The sequence below is a fragment of the Electrophorus electricus genome, chromosome 12, assembly GCF_013358815.1.
Source record: "Electrophorus electricus isolate fEleEle1 chromosome 12, fEleEle1.pri, whole genome shotgun sequence".
Lineage (NCBI taxonomy): Eukaryota > Metazoa > Chordata > Actinopteri > Gymnotiformes > Gymnotidae > Electrophorus > Electrophorus electricus.
Window position 1 is genome coordinate 14251035 of NC_049546.1, and position 19019 is coordinate 14270053.

At 36.5% G+C, this 19019-nt stretch overlaps 1 protein-coding gene across 1 annotated transcript in view; it reads left to right on the forward strand.

Moving 5' to 3' along the window:
- Positions 1 to 12009: 12009 nt before the first annotated feature.
- ahnak (AHNAK nucleoprotein) overlaps positions 12010 to 19019 on the forward strand; it is a 34499-nt gene continuing 27489 nt past the window's right edge. Inside the window, 2 exon segments of the mRNA XM_035532018.1 lie at positions 12010 to 12271; positions 18926 to 18976. The gene's annotated coding sequence lies outside the window, so the exon portion shown is untranslated.

The following is a 19019-nucleotide window of genomic DNA, read 5'->3' on the forward strand; positions in this document are numbered from 1 at the left end:
CAGAGTGAGGAGTATCAGAACGCCAGTCTCCGGACAGACTCAGAGGTCAACCATTTGGAGAATGCCATGATAGAGGTAGAGGAAGCCCTCCATGAGGATTCCCCTTCTGTGATGGACATGTGGTTTGCAGATTTTGAGAGCGACGAGCCTCCAGTGCCCAAGGCTCCACCCAAGGCATGTCACACTAGAATCAGCAAGCTGCCCCACATGACTCACAAAGAGGCAGTGCCGTCATCATCTGAGGACACTCCCTCACCTGGGGCACACAGCCCCAGGGCTCGTATGCCTGCGCGCAAGCCTCAAGGAGGCAAGAAGAAGGCATTGCCAGTGCCTGGCCCAGAGACAGGCAAAACCACTGGTTCACTTCCTAAGGCGTGTGCCCCAAATTCAGAGAAGCCACCGCCACCCAACTTGGCGAAGGGCGAACCCCCCACAGTAGAGTCGGACTCTAACCCAGCCAATGACTGGGGGACAGGCTGGGGCTCTGGCCAGCTTCCCTGAACTTATTCATACCCATTGTTTAATTATGTTCATGTACCTGTCCTGGTCACTGTGCCAGTCCCAGTCACATTTAATGTGTCTGTCGCTTTTTCTCCTTTTGTGTCTGTGCCTGTGCCCGTCAGTGGTGCTGTCCCTGTGTCTGTTATTGTTTTGGTCCCTGTCCTTCCCCCCGCTGTCCTGCTCGCACTGACCCGTGTCAGGTTGCTCGGTCCTCCAGCTTTGCCATTTGGCATAGGGTTTCAGGGCCGTAGCCTGATTGGCAGGAGTCACGCCATTGGAGAGGGGCTCTGTCACGGTATGGCCCCTTTCCCTGTGTGTGTGTGTTTGTGTGTGTGTGTTCATCCATGTGGCCATGCCCCCATTTGTTTCACATCTGCTCCCCGTTGTGCTGTTAGTGTGTACATATATAAGTCCTTTGTGCAAACGTAAATGTTGTTAGTGTTTGATCCCGTGATAGCCGTAGTGCTACGTTGTCTTCTGTGTCTCAAAATAAACGTCGTTATATGTATCATGGCTCCTTTTTGAATCCTGCCAAGTCTCCACGTGTTGCATATATAGACCCTTCTAACTCTTTTTATTTTCAGGTTTATAGTTTATCTGTACCACAATTATTTAACTAATTTCTACAAGCCTGCCCTATTTATTTTGATTTAATGTATGTCTTCTCTTGTGCAATATGTATAGTACTGTGATGCTGCAATTTCCTTCAGGATCAATAAAGTCTTGTCTTATTTATTTATTTACAGCATTTAGCTGATGCATTTATCCAAAGCGACTTACAATTATGACTGAACACAACTTAAGCAATTGAGGATTAAGGACCTTGCTCAAGGGCAACCTTCTGATTACTAGTCAAGCATCTTAACCCCTAGGCTACCACTGTTGTCTTGCTTGTCTTGTTATCTTGAATGGTTAAAACAATGCAAAACAGATCATATGGTCACTCTGTCAAAAATATTGTCTAAAATAGGGGTATATAATGTGTAAGGGTACACTCTGGCAGCAGTTTGAATAAAAGAGCCAGAAGGTAACAAAGACATGAGGGCTCCCAGAAACATCCGCAATCTGCCACTCTCAACCAAATTTGAGTGACAAAAAAGACGTGAAGTGACATCATCAGGACATTCCAATTTACCATAACTCTCAATGCCCATGAACTCCCAGATCTATGCCTTTATCCAAGATGGGAAATATTTAATTAATTAACTAAACAAATAGATTTTCAGCCTAGTATCATGATTGGCCACCTTCCTAGCATCCCTGTCTCCATGGTTTCCATAATAAAAGTTGTTCTCAGCATATGCGTCCACCTTGTGATTGCTTGTTGTTACCCCTACCCTTCAATATTGAATCATATATAGAATCAGTATTTCGCTGCACTCTCAGTGATGTTGCTGCACTTAAGAATAAAAAATTAGGGATAAAAAAATGTGGTATAATGATCACATTTTCAATTTAAAACAGAACACTCGAAAGACAATATAAATGACACCATACTAAACAAGCTCCAGGTAGTTCAAAATGCAGCAGCCAGAGTTCTTACTAGACCTACAAAAACTTGAACACATCTCTCCTATCTTAACTTTGCATTGGCTCCAAGTAAAATTTTGGATTGATTATAAAATACTTCGAATGACCTATAAAGCACTGAATGGTCTTGCCCCCACAGATGACTCCTAGTGCATTATGATCCACCACATCTGCTTAGATCAACAGGTGCAGGCTCTTTAATAGTACAAAGAATAAGAACATCTACCGCAGGGGGCAGGGCCTTTTCCTATAAAGCTCTCACACTATGGAATAACCTTCCTGTAAATGTTCGAGACTCAGACACAGTCTCAAAATTTAAGGCTAGGCTGAAAACCTATCTGTACAATCAGGCATTGTATTAACTACTTCCCATCTTAGGTAAAAGTGTAGCTCTGGGAGTCCATGGGCATTGAGAATTATGGTAAACTGGGATGTTATTATTTTGTCACTGCACCTCTCTTTTTGTCAGTCAAGGTTGTTGACTGAGAGCGGCGGAGTGCTGATGTTCCAGGGTACCCTCATGCCTGTGTTTCCTTCTGGCTCTATCCTTTTAGCTGTGCTGCCATAGCTAGATCTGCCGGATTCCATCTTTGCACATTATAGTTCTCTAATTTACAAAACCTTGTACCTGGACAAGCCTAATAAACTATTCTATCTTTCTGCTGAGGTACACTGACCCCTGATGTCATGATGTTACTGAGCCTTCCACCACCCCCTGATGCCCCCTGCTGTAGCACACCAAACCCCCCCCCACCAAGCCAACTACTTCTCCATTGTTATTGATGGACATTCTCTTGCGGGATGGGATTCGGACATGTGCACACCATCAGGACAGCACTAGGACCTCTAGAAAACTGGACTAGACATTAATTGCTTATTTTTCATTTTATTATTATTTATTTTTATTTATCTTAAAATTGTTACTATTGTGGTGACCACTGTCAGCCAGAGGAGGATGGACCTCCCCTTTGAGCCTTGGTTCTCAAGGTTTCTTTTTCATGCTCAAAGGAGTTTTTCCTTGCCACTGTTACCTTTGGCTTGCTCATTTGGTGCTTGGACTTGGACATTTATAAAGCTGCTTTGTGACAACATCTGTTGTAAAAAGCGCTATATAAATAAATTTGATTTGATTAGCTTTTCTGCATCAAGTGAGCAGAGTATGTTCCTAATCTTTGCAATGTTCCTGAGGTGGAGAAAGGCGGTCCTAGAAATATTATTTACATGAGCTTTGAATGAGAGACTGAGAATTACTCCAAGCTCTTTAACTGTTAGAGAAAATGTGTTGGGAGACTATACATGTTCATGTAAGGGTTAGCATTAGTGTTTATGTGCATTGTTCTTATGCTTATGTTTTATGTAATGCTGCACTAGCTTATATCTGCATGCTGTTTTTTTTTTGTTTTTTTTTTTCCATTTGTGTCTCCTGTAAAAAAATGTCTGTCTACGTTTGAGAGAGGTCTGTGCATCCTCCTACTTGCCCTGCGGCATTTTAACCAACATTTTAACCAACAAGAAACCTTACTAGACAGCATGTTTGGGATACTCATCCGAGTCAGCATTATGTAAATGCTTCAATAATGTCAATAATATACTGATTGTGAGAGTTGAGTAGATTTTCTTTTTCTTCTTGTACTCCAAACTATAAACAATATGCATAACACCAAATAGGCACTGATCAATTTGAACTTTTTCCAAAGTTATTACTGTCCTTATCTTTATAAATGCTATTAGAATTAAATGCAATATTCACTTACTGGTCACCTTATTAAAACAAGCTCCTTGTATCTGCACTCTTGGTTCAGATTATTAGATCCACTGCTCATATAGGTGCAATTTTGTTCTACAATTACAGACTGTAATCTGTCTGTTTCTCTGCACACTTTGTTACCCTGTTAAATGGTCAAGATCACCTCAGAGCAGGTATTTGGATGATGGATCAATTTCAGCAATGCAGTGACCTTGATGTGGTGGTGTTAGTGTGTGTTGCTGGTATGAGTGGATCAGACATAGCAGTGCTGCTGGAGTTTAAAACCCTGTATCCACTCACTTTCCATTTTAGTAAATACATCTACCTTGTACATTTACCTTTAATAAATATAGTCAGAGACAGTAGGTCATCTGTTGCTGTAGTTTGTGTTGGTCATCATCTAGTCCTTCACAAGTGGTCACAGGACACAGGAATGACTGGTGGACAAATTTTGAGTCCATCAGTGATGCTGAGGGCTTTAAAACTCCAGCAGCATTGCTGTGTCTGATCTACCTGTACCGGTGCAACACACACTAACACACATCAGGGTCACAGCAGTAGTACTGCTATGGCTGTCCTGACCACCTTAAGGGCTAACAAAGTATATATAGAGATACGGACAGCCTGTAATTGTACAACTAAGAAGTGCAAATATGTTCAGTAGAGCTGATACAAAGAGGTGGTTTTAATAAAGGTCAGGATAAATGAGAAATAAATTTGTCCATCGTAAAACCCTGGATGTCCTCATGAAGGGTATGCATGTTGGACTTCTGCTGGGAATTGAAGGTGTCCTGCATGATACTTTTCCTCATGAAATTATTAACATGGCCATGGTGGTAGATGAGGCAATTGCTCTTCATGACCTCAGAGATGTGCCCACTGGTTTTCCTAATTAATAGACACCATCTACTGCCCTAATCTGGAGTACCCTGAATGAAATGCTCATTTTAATTTCTGCAGAGGGTCATCATGAAAATAAAACCTGACCAATGTTCAGATAGGATACATAGACTTTGAAAAAACTGCTGAAGTATCATTTATAGACTGATGACTGCACAGCTCAAGCCTTAATTGGGAGGGAAATGTTACTGTTGTAACAGTTGAACAACACTGCTGTACTGAATATCGTTTCCATGGAGAAATTAATAATGAGAAATTAATGACAAAATGTTAAGAAAGAGGATAGACTTGTTTGGTACATCTCAACATGTTGGAGGACACTCAATGTGGTACTGTACAAAAAGGTTCTTGCAGCCCATGTCAAAGCCAAGCACTGTTGAAAAATCTTTTGTTTTGTTACAAGGTTTGTCAAGTCTTGAGGAAACATGAGAGGAAGTCTGAGAGGAAACATGTTATGTTAATCTGCAACATTCAGTGTTGCTTGTGTAGAGTGACTCCATATAGACAGAATGTGTTGCAGAACAATTTAGAGGCAGAAACATAGTTAAAATGATATCAACTTGGTAGTGTGAATCTAAATGATGGGGAATTATATTTATTTGACAAGATAATGTAAAGTAATAAGTTGTTTTAACTCACTGTATCAAGTTGAAGCAATTAATGATCATTAAACAACTTCTAAATCAACTATTTCAGTTGAAACATAGGTTGTCATCAAGTTGAGTTTACTCACCTTTTTAAGGCAGCAGGTGAATTTAAATTTCTAAGTTTAACAAACATGAAAAGTTTTGCAGTGTACCAGTCTGCTATTCTGTAAGCATCTGGGATCCTGATTTTATTAATTGATTTAGCTGTTAAAGAAATGGGATCAAAATTGTGGATCAATGGCACAAATCTCCACTTCTGTTGCCAAAATACATGCGCAATTTTCTTGTGACATTGCACCTGAAACCGTGTATTGGAACACATGATTGCATGGAACACATGTTTGTGTGATGGCAAGATCATATCTCTCTCTCTCTTTCTCTTTCTTTCCTTGAGGCACCTGACTGCCTTCAAATATATTTTCTGTATATATGTACACAAAATGTATATTGATCAACAAAATATTATCTTTGTCTTCACCCTGAACACTAGTCTTTAGAATTCATTGTGAATTTAGTTAATTTTATTGGAAAAAATATATATATTCATTAATGTATATACAATAATTCTATCCATGAATATATTCAATGTATGAATTAGCTATATATTAGCTAAAAATTGTATAAATAACCAGAAATCCCTGTCTGCATTAATGCATTATAATAGTTCACTTCAAATGTAATTAGATGGATCTGAACACTTAGAACATTGCTTTTGATGTCTCGCATGATTTAAAAAAAAATATTTATGTTGTTTACTTTTTATTAAACTGTTTTATTTATTTATCTTTAATTTTGCTGTTGTGTTGTATTAACGTATGTGCGCTTGGTTGCTGTTATATATGTACTTTATTTGTATTTTTTAAATAAATAAAAAAGCAGTTGACTATCTGTGAGTGAGCCAGTACAGCAAGAAAGAAGAAATGTGGTAACCCCCTCTCTGCCCAGAAATCGTATGTTCTGCTTTCAGAAAACGCACAAGCCCTTACAAAATATTACGTTACTGTAATTTGAAATTTAATCAGCTATTGCCTCTTTTCCGCTGTAGGTCCAAAGGTTCCTGAATACGGACAGCATCCTTTCTAATCGCATTTCCGCATGAACTACGAAACGTATACAAAGCCTGTTCAGTGAGGCTTTCTCAGTATGGATAGCTAACCGTGCTCTGGGAGGCAAAACGTTACGAGTGGGATGTCTTTATGACGTAGGGATTAGATGATTGGTTGTACAAAAATGAATTTAAGCCTCCTGTTGTTTTCGCTGTCTTTGCCAACCTAATAATTTCTTGCGGCGTTTCGTGCACACAAAAGAAACACTAAAACAGTCTAAATGCTCCAATGTATTAATCTCGTCACAAATACGCAACCAGTGGAGATTTGTGTGACATTTTTATGACGATAACCCGTCGCCGCCACAAATACTTCCTGGTCCCGATTTCCAATTTGTGGAAAGAGAAAACGTAACTGGTGTCAGGAGTCCGCAACGGCTTGACACGAACCTAGGATCTGTTTAGCTCTACAGTGCAAAAAGAGGCTAATGTCAGGACGAACGTGGGATGGATACACCCCCGTTTGCCGCAGATTAAGTGAATCAGGCTAGCAGTCAGGACAAATATCGTTTTGGACGTATATTAAATAAAGTGGGTTTGCAGCAATGGATTTCCATTTGACGGCCCGAGTTGCGCGTTTCCACCCATGACCACTGACCACTTATAGACCATCCTAGTTGGCGACCCAAATGTCAGTCGATCCTCTGAATTATGCGATCATTCGGCTAAATAGTTAAGATACAATTGCTAAAACAATTACTGACGTTTGCTAATCTTATATTTTTGACTCAATAACGACCTCATAATTTAAACAATCCAGTGATGTTTGCTAGAAAAATGTACAAAGAACAAAACGTATTGTATTAAGATTTGTTAACCTAATACATTTTCAAAAACTATTTTTCTCATTGGCAAAAAACCTTAGATCTGGAGTAACTTATATAGCCAAAGTTAACAGCATGGCATCAACGAAGGAATGATGACACGACTTAAGCGGTGTGTTCCTGGATACAAAAATAGCGAAGTGGGGAAAATGGCCCCCCTGACGGCTGACTACCAGCCACAAAGAGCTGGACTGAAGAAAAACATATGACTGGAATGTAAGAAGTATCTTGTAAAACAAACAAACACAATACATAAATAAATAAATAAATAAATAAATAAATAAATAAATAAATAAATAAAAATGAATAAATAAAACCAGGAAAGAAAACGCCAGCAAAAAACAGGCGACCATTTATTTATCACAAAGTACTTATCACTGGAATTAATTATTTTTGCCAATAATGTTTAGTTGATCCATGCATTTTTATCTATGCATTGGGCAATTGCACAGTGTAGATTAGTACATAATAATTCCAAGTGGAATAAAAGTTTAGCAATATCCTGATTTAGCTTACTTACTCTGAAAAGTGCTGCATTATTTTATACCTGTAAGACAAAAATAAAGATGTGAAAGTTCTTAGTTAAGTGAGACAAAGTGAGACAAATGACATTTCTGTATAACAAACACAGATTTAAAAGTATAAAAAGATGTTAGATACTGTTATTGTTAATAGTTATTTATGGTGGCATTAATACTGCAGTCACTGGGCCTATCTAGGTGTAGATGTCAGTGAGTGTCATCACTTTACAGTGCATGTGCAAAGCATCAGATTTTACCTTCTTCAACAAGTGTTTTGGCTTCTCATATTTATATACACAGACAAATTATCACTATGGAAACATTCCTGCAATAGCCTGCCCCCTTGCTTATTATGTAGCCATGGCAGCTATCCCAGAATAGTCCTTTTGGTTCGTCTGTCCCTCGTGTTGGTGAGTCATAATCTGCAGGGCAAACCACAATTCAAACCGTCTGACATTCTATGCTGTTCTCTTTTCTCTTTTCTTACTGGACAGCCATACAATCACAAGACACAGATAAGGGGAACCCCATGATATTAAACTAATAAACAATGTGACCATAGCAACTAATCTTATATGTTAGTAGAAAGGTCTTTCTTTATCTCACATCAATGAAAATATTTACATTTACAATGTTTATTTTACTTAATGTGACATTAAAATACAGTGAAAAAACAATAGCTTACTTTTAGAAAGAGAATGAGATAAATGAGAAGCAAGCAAAAGGAGAGAAATGGTACATGGCAATGGTCTGGTAATTGCTGTTTTCTGAAGTAGATCAACTGGAATGTGCAGGTAAAAGTGGGGCATGCCTAGCAAAAGGTGTTAAAACAGGACCAAATGGCCTAGATCAGGTAATCACAGCAAGGCCTTGAATGAACATTTTATAGTCAAACTAAAAGTGCTCTTTTGTGAACACAGTTGCCTGATGTGCTGCTTTTTCCAGTTCATGAGGGATGTGATGGCTTGTTTCCACAGTTGTACTGTTGTTCTCAAAAAAAAAACAACAAAAAAAAACCAGCTAATGACAAATGCATGTGGCTAAAGTGATATCCTACAACATGAACCAAAAGTTTACATCATTGTAAAATGTTGTAAAAAATACAACTTACATTCCATATGAAAATTAAGTAAAGCATTTAGTTGTCAATACTGTATAACTCATGTATGTAAAGATGAATGAATAAAGGTGTATAATGTCCATTTTAAAATGATCCTAAGGTTGCATGACCACAAGGAGTTAGAAAAGTGTCCTCCTCTATATATATCCACCTTAAAAATGTGTGACATATGGGGATGTTTCTGTAGAACTGTACTGAAGAAAGACTTCCAGTGTTGTTAGAATCAACTTTGGAAAAGTTGTTTAACAATATCATTACGTTTCAGAAGAGCCTTTTCTAAAGATGTTCTTGAGCTGAATGAGTGCAATTGTTTTCACTAGGAGAAATATAACTATTTTATCACAAAGTCAAAAAGGTTTTCGCCATGCCATTTCCATGGTGTTGCCTTCTCTACTGTTTCTTTTCACTTAACATAAAATGTTCCTCCTTTTATTTTTTGAAGTTGATTCCATGACACACCTAACAAACTCAGCCCCTTGCCCCTCCCTGTTCTTTTCCTTTGCTCCATTCTCTGCATGAGTGCTATGGTGTGTATTGTAGTCCTACAGGATGACTCATCCTGACACACCAGCACTCACTCTTGTTATTTACTCTACTCTAGTGCACACAAGCAGACACACCTATGCACTACACACCAGGAAACACACCCATTACCACATATCCTAGTATTAAGCTATTGAGACATTACATTTTACATACAGTTTACAGTAACTTAAAGCATGGGATAGATTTGCTGTGACTACAGCAATGAATCTTTTGTGGATTGTCCCACCTCGTAATTTCAGAAAATGTTTAATTCTTTGACATTTTTTCGCTGTTTTGTAATTGAGATGCTTCAAACAAACATAGAGCACTGGGAAAGTATGCAGTAAAAGCAACAGGGCCAAATCAACAAGGAATTTTAATGTATTACATTATTGCAGTGTAAGCTGTTGTTAAACCCTACTCTTCAATTCTCTTGCTTGCAAAATAGTTTTATTGTGCTTTTCTGTCTGTTGCAGCAAAGTCTACTGACTTTATTCTTGTCCTTAATTAAAATCACTTTCTTTACCCATAGTAGCTTGCCACACCCTGCTGTTCTTTGCTAAGAGAGGCAGTATAATAACCTATTCTTTGTTTACTGAATTCACCTACTGTTTGCTATTTCTCTGTGCTGAATATGGGTGTGACATAAATTTGTCGAAGTATTGCATCAAGGTTAAGCCTTTATGCACCCACTACTCCATGCAAACTGCTGACATGGACATTACTGTATTACTATATGTCTGTATTTCTGTATCTGTATTCTGTATGTTGTCTGTTACATAGCAACAATATCTGGCCAATACATGGCTGAATTTCTTCAAAAATGTTGTGCAATTAATGATCACTCATAGGAGGCAGGAAAATGTATCATAAGACACAGCCTTCATGCCAACTGTAAAGTACACTGAGAAATACTCTGAGGTAAATGGACATGTAGGGTAATTTCATGCAAAATCTTCTGAGACCAAAGTTCATCGTTGCTTTTATAATAGGTGGTACATAAATATAAAAGAACATTTCATTCTGTCCTGACGCTATGGGAAGCTGTGACATTCACTGAGAAACTAGTACGGTTTTAAAGTGTAACATAATGGAACTGTAACAGGACAATAGTAATGAAAGTATTTGCAAATAGCCCCCAAATGCTGCAATGCAATAATTAATAATACTAAAAAGGTACTAATTTTGTAAAACAAAAAGTTTTAAGCTCCATGCATACAATAAACATGCTTTACCTTAAAAGTTTGGCATTGCATTTCAGTTTTTGTGACTGTGCCTGCTTAATCGCCTTCCCTATATGATCATGGGATTTTTAAATCTTTCAAAAACGTGAGTGAAAATAAGAAACAATATATAAACTTTGTTGTTAATAAATGTATTTTTACCATTAATATCTTAAGCCCTTTAGGTTTCTGTTAACCAATGAATACAGTATTTGTAATGCCTGGTTAGAATGTTAGAACAAAGTAGGAATCTGAAAGGATATTGGGACAGTAGAGACCTTGGGAAGAGACTGTGTTGATAGGTGTAAGTAATGTACGCTGCAGCAGTTAAAAAAAGAAGAAGAAAGGATTGCAAATGGGAGAGGCCGTTTGGCACATTCTTAGCATGACAGGTTCGTCAGGTAAGTCAACAGCCATATAAATCAGATAATAGGCATGCTGGTTTTGTAGGATAGGTATATTGTCTTTTTCAGCATAGCAGTTCATATTTCATTTGAAAGTTCATTCTTATCATATTTAGAACATTTCAAAAATATTGTTCAGCAGAAATATTTAAATTCTTTCCAACCTAATTCATACAGATAATCTACATGGATTACTTTCCAATATTGAATATGCATGTATTTTATGTAAATCACGTGTAGCTTATGTATTTTTAAACAGACAAAATAGTTTGTGTGGCTGCTAATTATGTTGCAAATTAATCTTTCCTACCGAGACTAAGAAAAAATACAATAAGTTCTGGAATATGCTTCTCAAAATAACTCTACTAGTAAGAAGACTGACAATTCTCTGTAAAGGATGAAATAATCTTGAGTACTTTACAGTGTTTGGGGAAAATCACCACTGCACTAGACAAGAACAGACTAGTTAACATATAAGTGGCTCAGTGCCTCTTAACAAGCTCTATTTAATGACTGTTGCTTTGAAGTTACATTCATAACCCTTTCATAAATACTATAAAATATCTGATTCCAAACACATATGAAATATGTATTACTACAATATGTGTCTAATCAATGAATAATCACAGTCCCAACTATAAACCATTTATCATTTCATATGTGTAAATACAACACCTATTACACTATCATTACACCACTTGGGAAATAACCTTATTCAGTTATTATTAACAAAATCGCATTACGTTACATTAATGCATTGTAGGCCTTCATGAGTGTTTTGTACACATTAGTAAACTTATTTCACTATGCCAAATTCGTCTCGACAACAAGGCTGTGAGTGAATCAAACAGTGGGTGGGCTGGACCAAAGCGCAAACGGCCACTCCCTGTTACACCGTTACCTCCCCCCTTCTTTCCTACTGAAGATCTCTTCCCTGCTGTACTCTAAGCCATTCTCCATAGCCCGAAGTTACGACGACACAACTGTAAAAGAAAGAACAGTGAGAGAGTAAGGCAATTTTAAAAAAGTACAAAGTGCTTTTAAACCACGTGGAGAAAACGGAGAAAAAGAAAGTTTCCAAACTTTCAAAGAACACGTTTTCGGCAGTATTGGCTGTGGGAAAAAAAAAAAAAAAACCTTTTCGGGGCTGTGGAAGAAAGACGTGGACATCAAAAGATGCTCATGCCAAGGTGTTAAAAATTTGGAAGCAGGACCTACTCCCAGGTAATAAATACATTTTTTTCCAAAATTCTTTCTAGTCTACAACTAAATTCCATAAGTACTTGCATTACGTGCAGTCCTAAATTCCGTGTACAGATCAGTGCAGTTCCTGAAAAGTATCATAACGACAAAGTTACGATGGAATTACGAAAATTATAGGGACCATAAATAGGTCCCTATAACATTTTGTACATAACGTCTTGTATGTAAATGCCTATTTATGACTCTTACAACCGATAACTCCAAAGAGGGGTAATGCGAACATGAGAAGTGGGTGTGTATCTAGTTGCACAAATAATCTGTTGCGCATTGTTTTTTGGGACTATCAGCTGCAGAGTCAATGTTAATTTTAAAAATATAGTCTAAATCCGACATTAATATATTGTGTTGAAAAAATTGCGGCCTCATATTCTTTAAAGGCGATGTCAATAATATGCTCTATTGTGATAATATACAGAAGAAAATGTTTGATATTTTGCATGTTATGCAAAGAATACCACCACACTTGCAGTCGGTGGGGAAACTTCACCAGTTCTTTGGGGTTTGTGCAACGTGGATGTATCGGTCTGACTCGCTGAAGTAGACTACGCCTTTGGTTTTGCTTAAACATTTTATGCAACATATGGGAACGTTGTCCACGCTGGTTTAATTTTGTAATTAAGATTCTCATTTATTCTCAAGAGTTTCTTTTTAATAATCGACATTATTGTATTCATTTTTCAGAGTTATTTTCACACCCAATCTCTTGTGCAGTTTCATACCCTGCCAAATGTGGACACAGCCCAGTTTTTGGATAACGTCATCAGATATTCTGCTGTATGACTTTAGAAGTGGAACAAAAAGAAAAAATATTACTTACACTGGCATTATATCAATTATTCATTTAAACATTTTCTGAAATGAAGCTTAAATGTACTGAAATGGGTGGAGTTCCCTAGTTCTAGCAGTTTTGCCTCAATTTTCTTAACCTGGGATCCTGTCCAGGGTGTGGAGAGTGAGGAGGGGGAGGGGGACTGATGGAATGTAGTGGTTTGGAAAGACTTACTAATTGAAACCAGGTCTGAAGCAGAAGAAGGAAAAGTACAGCTTGTTAGAATAAGAAAGAATGAATGTTTTATTCATGCAACACTCTTATTTTCTTATTTAATATTATGTTTCCTTTAGATAAATTAACCCATCTTCAAGTTTCTTAAAAAAACCCCAACATATTTGTTGACGGGTGTAAAAACAGAAAGAAAGTGGTGTAATTTCTGTTACTTTTGTAAATGTTAAACACCAGCTTTTTCATAAAAGCTGAAATGAATAACTACAGGTCTGGAAAGTCATTTCGGCTGACAAACTGCATTTGTAGATCCCATCCCCCTCTCTTGCCACACCCTTCTAGCTCCCTTTCTAGCTAAATGTATCAAAAAATAAAAGTGTATCAGTGAGATTTGTTGATACAATATATGGAAGATGAAGTATAGCTTGTTTACATTTTTATTCTTTCCTTTGCAATAATTTCACTAATGGGATATTTTTATGATTTGCTTTTTCAGTCATATCAACAGTTATGATCAGTCAAAGTCGAGCGTTGTCTTATATTTCAAGTTTAATTATCTTTATGTTACTGTGTGTGCCTCTAGTACATGATGAATGTTCAGTGAACAATTCTTCAGAAATGGTTTTTGATGAATACTCTGTATTGTATGTTTAGACACAGAGTTGTGGGTTAAAGCATCCTGGCTCACAGGAGCTAGTCTCAGATGGAGGCACCGTTTTCTCCTGTGAGATGTTTATAGGGTAGACAGGAGGGCTGCCTTTGCAGAGTTTGCTATGCTAGTGTGAAACGGAAAGAGTCTGGACTCACACACACTTCCTCTGTCATTTCCTTACAGGCTTTTAGAGAGTTTGCTTCTACACCAAAGGGAGAACTGTAGAGTAGGAATAATCCCCTTAAAAACAGAATGTTATATTTCTTTGTTGTATCTTAGTGTGTTCCTGAACAAACATTTCTTGGCAAAAACTATTTAGATATAACAACAACAACAATAAGACTTTTCATCTTGTTCTTCTTCTTCTTCTTCTTGTTTTTCTTCTTCTTCTTCTTCTTCTTCTTCTTCTTCTTCTTCTTCTTCTTCTTATTATTATTATTATTATTATAAATTGTATTGTATGTATTGTATTGTATATTAAGTTTGTATTTATTCAGATATAAACTGTCTGTGGTTCATTTGGTTCATCACAGATATGTTTGGACCACACATATACTTGTTATCAAAAATAGTGAATCCACTCAAAGATGCAGTTATGATTGTATGATGATTAACACATTTTTTTTTTTGACTTCTCTGGCATTTTTGTAGATGTTCTTTGTGTTTTAACTCGTACAAATCAAGCCACACCTAAGAATTACTGACTGAGGAAGTTAGGAACAATTGAGTAAAAGAAGCAGTCTCTGCCAACATGCCAGTGACTTAAAATGCATGTTGATTTTTTATAATTTCACATACAACTGAATCTTGTAAAATAGCTTGGTTCATGTATTTTGAAAGATACAGAATAATATGGATTTTTTTTTCTTCTGGCCATAAAAAAGGGGGGAGGGGAAATAAATATCAATTTGTCTATGTATTTTTACTGTTAAACTCACAGTCTTTCCAAAACCCCAACTTTGTACATGCACACCATTTTCTTTAGTTGATAGGTGTGGCAACAGTATAAGCAATATGAATCTATGGGTACATCTTTTGCAGGAATGAACATGACTAAAAGATCAGAATTAGTGCCGAGGACTTCATGTTCAGTTAAGGTATATATGTGGTAAATGATTCTTGACAGCATAACAGATCTTTCTCAACTTGTTGATACCTGTTTGATGTATTGACAGAACTGTTACAAGAAGCCAAACACTGCTTTTAAATGTTATTCTGATGTAAGAGCTGTTCCAATACCTTTCTCCTGAAAAGAATTGAATTGGTTACACAAGATACAGTCTTGATTACTGAATTTATTAAGTTAGCAAATAGATAAAAAAGAGGATACTGGCTATGTCAGTGGCAGAAGTTAGCAGACGTGTTTATGTCACTCTTCTCTTAGTTACTCATCATTTGACACATTTTATATTATAATATTATTTCTATATTGTATAATTATTGTATTTTTTGAACTTTTATATTAGAAGGCTTAGCAATGTTTTACATGACCTCTGGTATGTACAGAATTATATGAAGCCACCAGTCTTCTGAGTGACATTAAGCTCTGCTTCTCTCTGTCCTTCACACTCACCACTATGTACAAATGTTCATACCATGGTCTGTGTTTATCATGGAATATTGCTTGTGGTATTATAAATAATACCAGTATTTATTACACATTGCATTCCTAAATTGGTCCATATAAATAGTATTCCTTTATAACAATCATTAGTTAAATTTTATATGCATCTTTTTTTTGGGGCGGGGGGGGGGGGGGGGGGGGGGGGGGCTGAGAATGCTATCATGAGTCATTACAGCATTTCAGAGTTCTGGACTACACTTTTTTCACTTCATGATTTACAGAGGTATTAGTTACTGAAAGTGAGCCAGTACTTTACATCAGTTCATTCTATTTTATATGTACAAAGACCACAACCAGTAGATTTATTGAGTATTGGGATCATCTAGAAGTGAGTTACCATGTGCATACTTGTCCAATTAAACAATAGAACATAAAAATTAAAATAACCAAAGAGGATATATTAAAACTGATTTTTTGTTCAGTGCTCATTTAAGGTAAGAGGAAACGTAAATTATGACATCATAATTTAACTGAAAATAATTTAACTGAAAGACTAATGCATTTTAATACGCTGTCATACACTCAATACAATATACTCTGCAGACCTATGTTTTATGTGTTATAAACAACAAGGTTAAGCCCATGGTTAAGTCCAAGGTTAAGGGTATAAAATGTATTTTACTCTTTTTTTTGTGAAAAAGAATATATAATTCAAGTCACTTTGTCTTCAATCAGTGTTAGGAAACATTTAACAAAATGGGGTGATTCTGTACGGATTCACTGGGGGAACAAAGTAATTGGCCAAGTGTAGAACATTGTTTTGGAGTTAGTCACTGCAGGAGGGGCTGGGCACTCTTCCAGCTGGCCCTACAGATCTATAAAGGAATGTGTGTGACTGGAGGCCAGGGTGGGGCTTTCTGCTCTCTGCTCTCTGCTCTGTGAGCATGGGAAGATGGCCTGCTTCTCTTTTTCAAATTTGGGTGTGTCTAGTATTACTTTATAGGCAGTATGTGATCACTAGGATGTACCATATACACTAGTATCTGTTACATTTTTGTTAGGTCTATTGGGTTTTCCTATCCCAAAGTCTGCATCTGTTTAAACTTGTACTGTGAAAACTTTGTAACTCTTACCATATTTTACATGCATATTTTGTTTGACATTGTTCTTGAGTGGGTCCATTAACTAAAGTCAGATCTTGAACTATTTAGTTTTTGTATTTTGTGTCCTTTGTTCTAGTGTGCTGACTCCAGCTTTAGCAAGGTGACCAGAATGATTATGGATTCCACTCTGAAGTGTACACAGCTGTTCTACCAGACACTGTTCTGTGCAAACACAGTGGCAAGCTCACCCAGCCTGGCTTTTATTGCCATAGGTCCATGTCTATTTCAGTCACAGTTCTGAAATAACTAGCCATATAATGAAACAACAGGGTAGTGAAAGGCACAATGTTTTCAGAATTATGGATGATGAGTTTTGTGCAGTTGAGAGACGAGTGAAACTAAACATTTCTATGTTGTTTATGAACAGCTGTGTACTATTGATATAACCACCATTAAATTGTGAAGGTCTCCATCTTGATCAGCTTTATCAGGTGAGAGTCAACACTTGCGCTAAGGAAGTATCCAGGTTTCTGAGTTTCTAATTAATCACTTTTTCAGTTATATAACTTGGATCCTCAATTCAGTCTATTAGGACAAGTGAGATTCTTAAAATTCTTAAAACTTTGAAATGCGAGTGGTAACGTGTTAAATCAGGATTTCTATTTATTGTATGTTAAGATGACTATTGACTCCTTTCATAAAGTATCTCTTTATTTCCAGTCTTTCTTAAATAGTTATTTTCTTTGAGTCCTAAATGGTCATTAGACTTAAAGTAAAACCACACTGAAGAGGCTTAATTATAGTTGTTTTTCAGCACTTGGGCAGGTCTCCACTGGCACATACCTGTCTGTGATTTTTGTTTAAAGTGTCAGTTAATGACATGGGAATTTTTTATTCCTCCTTCAGCTGCTCCAGTTACTTGTATCAAAAAAGCACTGGTCTTTGAAACAGGAAGTTTTGAAGGTTCAGTGAAAAAGTCTTAACATTCATCAGTTGTCATTTTTTAAATATACTTTTTCTCATCCCATGGTAAATGACATAACAATGAAATTTTGTTCAAACAAAGTGAATGCACCCCTGTTTTTCTTTTTCCTCAGTTTGGACAGAGCACTCTCAACCATTTCACTGCAAGTTATATTGTGTATGACTGTATGTGACAAATAAACTGAACTTTAACTTGAACTTGAATGTTAAGCACTTAAAGGGTTTTAAAAATATGATCTATCAATTCAGTGTTAGGACAACAAACATAAAAAACATCAATATTTTGCATCAAGTTTAAGTAATTAATTATTTTATCCACTATCAATTGTTACATTATTGTATAAAAGAAGACATAAGAAGCAAAATTATGTTTCAGTATTTCTTTTACAGTGTCCTGAGAAGAAAATCTAAAAATTCGAGAAAAAATAAATAAATCAGTGGTTGGTGTAGACAGTTAGTTATCCTGTTTAAGCACAAGAGCTTATTATATAATGTAACACATTTCATACTGTGAAATCATGATATACTGTATGCAGAATACCTCTGCAAGACTGGGTAGTCAAATTGGAATTTGCATGTGATAGCTTCCCTGTGAGGAAATCACAGGGTAGGGGAATAAATATTTAGTCACATTAAACCTAGATTATACCTGAAACCTGAAATTGCAGATTTAGTATAAAAGATTATTAGGCTGCCTTAATTGATTGTTTCCCCCTGAAATGTGTTGTATTTTTTTTATTTGGCCAGATAAAACAGATATAAGTGATCCAAAGTAGTGGGAAGATGCATTTAATTTTAGGTATGTAGTTGTAGCAGGTGTTGTACTAGATTATCTCTCATTTCTCATCTTCAGTCTAACATAGAAATTAACTAATTTTATACATGGGAATTAACAAATCTCAACCTTCATGTTCCAAAAAATTGAAAGCAAATGTTTGAGTGTGTGCAAGTTTAAATAATCTCATAATTATGGCTTGTTTATAAGAATGCTATCTTTATTGTTCTTATGCAGTATCCATTTCATTCACTGTCTCCCTCTGAGGTCAAGGCAGAGAAAGTGGAAAGCAATGGGTGTGGCTATATTTTAAAGAGAAAGTAGGGGAAAAAGGATTTTAGGCCAAGCAAAGCCAGTATAAACTGGTTTTCATGTGCATTCCAATATAATATCATATATTAAATATAGTTTTTAGTCTGTACAGTAATTGTTTTATGTATTGTGAACATGAGAGACAAGGTTTTCTTATGTGGCTATTAAATCATCCCAAACACTCTTAGGGGTCTACACTAATAATATTCTTTTACTTTTTTTCAGAAAACAAAGACAAGAGTGAGATAGAGTGTCAGGTTGTGCATGAGCAACCTGGTAGGTTTCTTTATTTATGTTCTAAAAGTATTAAGTTTAGTTT